This window comes from Rhinopithecus roxellana, chromosome 6 (assembly GCF_007565055.1).
Source record: "Rhinopithecus roxellana isolate Shanxi Qingling chromosome 6, ASM756505v1, whole genome shotgun sequence".
Lineage (NCBI taxonomy): Eukaryota > Metazoa > Chordata > Mammalia > Primates > Cercopithecidae > Rhinopithecus > Rhinopithecus roxellana.
Window position 1 is genome coordinate 64351507 of NC_044554.1, and position 4606 is coordinate 64356112.

Below are 4606 nucleotides of genomic sequence, written 5' to 3' on the forward strand. Positions count from 1 at the left end.
GCAACCAAAAACCTGAAGAGCTGTGGGGGTATGTATGCTTTGACTCTTAGGAAGTGCACAAAAGGAAGAAGAGTTGATGAGATTCTCAGCAAGGGCATGTGGAGATGTTTAATGTATTTTTGGCTACCACTATGACTGGGAAGTGTTAGTGACAGGCTGTAGAGCTTCCTTGCACAAGGAAGAATTCCCCCTAATGCCAGTGGCTCTCCCACTGAGAAACTCTTCTGTAACAAAATGAAGGCATTTCTATCAACACAATTGCACATTAGAATCACCTGGGAGCTTTAAAAGACCTAGATTGGCACTCCAGACATAGCCCCAGAGTTTCCAATTTGATTGCTCTAGGAAGGCACCCAGGCATTGGTATTTTTAAAAGTCCTCCAGGTGATTTCATGTGCAATGGGTTGATAGCCGTGATTAAGAATCAGAGCGACAACCAGAGAGGAATGAGTCCTGGAAGTTGGAGTCCTGGAAGGTAAAGGATTTGGGCATTGGAGAAAGAGGGCAATTGGAACTTCAGAGGCTGCAGAGAGATCTCGAACGCTGGAGGACAACAATGAGGGCTTTGAGTTTGTTCAGGGAAAGAGCCTTTGGGGTCTAAATGCAGCGGTGTGGAACCAGAGCAGGTACGTACTCAGTACCCGCTAAGCAGAGTGACAGGGAAGGGGAGAGTTATGAGTGGATGTAAATATCTAAATTCTTCAGGAAGCAAGAACTGGCTGGCAAGTCGTCTGTTCCCAGGAAGCAGGAAGCTGCAGGCAGTGTGGTAATGTGACAGTGGTCTAGGGTGCTTGGCTCGTGGGGTAGCCAAGACTTTGTCTTGTTTCCTCACTTGGTAACTCATTAAATACACGATTCCTCTGGTGTTTCACAGGGCTATTGGGGTTTTGGTAAAAAAAAATCTGTAAATCATTTCCTTTTTTTTTTTTTTTTTTGAGACAGAGTCTCGCTTTATCGCCCAGGCTGGAGTGCAGGGGCCAGAGCTCAGCTCACTGCAAGCTCCGCCTTCCGCGTTTACGCCATTCTCCTGCCTCAGCCTCCAAGTAGCTGGGACTACAGGCGCCCGCCACCACGCCCGGCTAGTTTTTTTTTTTTTTTTTTTAGTAGAGACGGGGTTTCACCGTGTTAACCAGAATGGTCTCGATCTCCTGACCTCATGATCCGCCCGTCTCGGCCTCCCAAAGTGCTGGGATTACAGGCTTGAGCCACCGCGCCCGGCCCCCCCCCCCCCGCCTTTTTTTTTTTTTTTTGAGACTGCGTTTTGCTCTTGTCACTCAGGCTGGTGTTCAGTGGTGCCATCTCGGCTCACTGCAACTTCTGCCTCCCATGTTCAAGCAATTCTTCAGCCTTAGCCTCCCTAGTAGCTGGGATTACAGGCATCTGCCACCATGCCTGACTAATTTTTGTATTTTTAGTAGAGACGGGGTTTCACCATGTTGGCCAGGCTGGCCTCAAACTCCTGGCCTCAAGTGATCCTCTTGCCTCGGCCTCCCAAAGTGCTGGGATTGCAGGCGTGAGTCATGGTGCCCAGCTTCTGTGAATTATTTTTAAATATTATTTCTAAGACCAGAAACTGACTCCACATATTTGTAAAATGGTGTTTAATCATTTTATGGTTGTTTACAGTGAACCAATTCCAAGGCGCTTTCACATCATCTGGTTCTCCTGTGTGTCGGGTGGGTAGGTATTATAAGCACCCGCCCCCCGATGCCCCACTTTTTTTTTTTTGGAGGGGCATCTAACTCTGTCGCCCAGGCTGGAGTGCAGTGGCATGATCACAGCTCAGCTCACTGAAGCCTTGACCTCCCAGGCTCAAGGATCCTCCCACCTCAGCCTCCAGAGTAGCTGGGACTACAGGCTTGTGCCATATCGCCTGGCTAATTTTTTTTATTTTTTCAGGGATGGGGTCTCACCATGTTGACCAGGCTGGTCTTCAAGTCTTGGGCTCAAGCCATCCTCCCGCCTTGGCTTCCCCAAGTGCAAGGATTACAAGTATGAGTCACTGTGTCTGGTTCCCCTTTTTGTAGGGGAATCCAGCTTAGGAAGCTAGTTATTTGGCTCGAGTCACCTGGCTGGAAAGAAGTGGTGTTGGGATTGGCACCAAGGAGTCTGGTTTTTAGGACGGCTCTCTTCCTAGTGCTGTACGAGAGAGTTACTTTTCCCCTTACAGTCAGTGGAGCTTTTTGTATTTGTGGGAGAAGAGCATTCATCCATCAGCCTAGTTGTCCAGCAGTTCAGCCAGATCACACCAGCACCAGTGCATTGCTCACCACCCTGAAGTATACTTCAGGGCTGGGTATCAGTAAACTGGATATAATATGAATTATACAAATTAATCTTTTTGGGTGAAAGCTGCTTTTCCCCCTCCTCTACATCTGGATTCCAAAGAAAAAACTGTTGAGGAAAGACTTTGAGTGTGATAAGGGAGATGGGGTCGGGGATAGTTTGGTGCTCCTTTTACTGAATTAGGGTTTTTTTTTTTTTCTATTCTCTTTCCCCAGGGTTCTCTGTACCATATTTCCTTTTTTTTTTTTTTTTTTTTTTTTTTTTGAGACGGAGTCTTGCTCTGTCACCCAGGCTGGAGTGCAGTGGCCGGATCTCAGCTCACTGCAAGTTCCGCCTCCCGGGTTTACGCCATTCTCCTGCCTCAGCCTCCCGAGTAGCTGGGACTACAGGCGCCTGCCACCTCGCCCGGCTAGTTTTTTTTTTTATTTTTTAGTAGAGACGGGGTTTCACCGTGTTAGCCAGGATGGTCTTGATCTCCTGACCTCGTGATCCGCCCGTCTCGGCCTCCCAAAGTGCTGGGATTACAGGCTTGAGCCACCGTGCCCGGCCATATTTCCTTTTTTGAAATGAATTTCACTCTGTTTGTGTTCAGAAAAATGTAGACCTACTTAGTACTTTCTCACCCCAGCATGTCACAACTGTCCCTCAGAAAATCTTTGAGTAAGGCTCCTTGTGGCTGTAGGCAGTTAATTTGTGCTGTCATTGAAATGGGAATTAAAAGAAATTAACGAGTGTGGAAGCAGAAACTCAGCTGTATGTAAGAAAACCCAGTTCCCCCTGAGAAAGAAAAAGAGCTGGAGTCCTTTAAAAATTAATTGCCTATTTTTCTGTGGCTAGTAAGTCTTATCTCTCCTCCTTTCCCTGGCATTGTGAAGACCCTGTTTCCCTAGCTGTGCAGCTGCAAGGTCACTAGACAGATAAACTCAAGTCGTAAAACATGTTTTCTTACTTTTCCTTGAAAAGTAAGAAATGATATAATGCATGTCTCAATTAATTGAATAACTGTCTTTGTTTCTCACTTCTGTAATATGCTTTCCCCTGCACAGATCTCCCCCTGCCCCATGAAATGCTTAAAAGGTAACTTAACTCTTTCTTCAGGGCTCAATCCTTTGGATGTTAATCCAACTGAGCCGGTGCACCTAAATAATAAATATCCTTCTGAACACTCTCTGATTCCTTAAAAATCCTGCAACATCATGATTCATGGAAGTTCGAGATCTCGGTTCAGCATCCTCCACTTCCAGCCCCTCCCGCCAGTTTGCATTTGCTTTGCAGTTGAAATCCAGTGAAATGCTGGCTATGACTCAGGGTGGTTCTGAGCTGCAGAGCCAGACAAAGGCAGATGCTGTCCTCAGCATGCAAACCCTGAATTGGGTTTAATTGAGGGAAAAGAAATGTGTTTGGTGCTGGATTTGTGGCTGTCTCAGGTTGTGCAGCTGCAGGGATTTGGTCTAGAATATGTGCCCTGAGGGCTGATAAGTCAGGAGAAGTTGAGTCAGGAGAGGATGATGCCATGTGGCCTTTTCTCTGCAAACAGCCACCAAGATTCAGCCAACACTGGCCCCTGACAATTACAACTTCAAGTTTATAGTGTCATTGTTTTGGGGGGGCAGGGGAACTCCAGCTGTGTTGTTTTTGATAAAATATGCTTGTTAAGAATGTAAGTTATCACTGAATGTGGTGGCCTGTGCCTGTAGTCCCAGCTACTTGAGAGGCTGAGGCAGGAGGATCACTCGAGCTCAGGCATTCAAGGCTAGCCTGGGCAACATAGCCAGACTCTATTGTTAGCTGTGCAGTGGAACAGGCTTGGCTGCAGGCGTCGCCTCACTGGGAGCAGAGCTGAGCCCAAGTGGCACCCAGAGCCTGAGCAGTCGCCGCCATGGTGATCAAATTTCTGGAAGTCATCAAGCCCTTCTGTGTCATCCTCCTGGAAATTCAGAAGCCTGAGAGGAGGATTCAGTTTAACGAGAAAGTGCTGTGGACCGCTGTCATCCTCTTTATCTTCTTAGTGTGCTGCCAGATTCCCCTATTTGGTATCATGTCTTCAGATTCAGTTGACCCTTTCTATTGGATGAGAGTGATTCTAGCCTCTAACAGAGGCACCTTGATGGAGCTGGGGATCTCTCCCATTGTCACGTCTGGCCTTATAATGCAACTCTTGTTTGGCGCCAAGATAACTGAAGTTAGTGGCACCCCAAAAGACCATCTCTTCAATGAAGCCCGAAAGTTACTTCACATCATCATTACTATCGGCCAGTCTATCATGTATGTGATGACAGGGATGTACAGGGACCCTTCTAAAATGGGTGCTGGAATTTAA

At 47.1% G+C, this 4606-nt stretch overlaps 1 pseudogene; it reads left to right on the forward strand.

Annotated features, from left to right (window-relative positions):
- Positions 1–4165: 4165 nt before the first annotated feature.
- LOC104674475 lies at positions 4166–4606 on the forward strand (annotated as a pseudogene).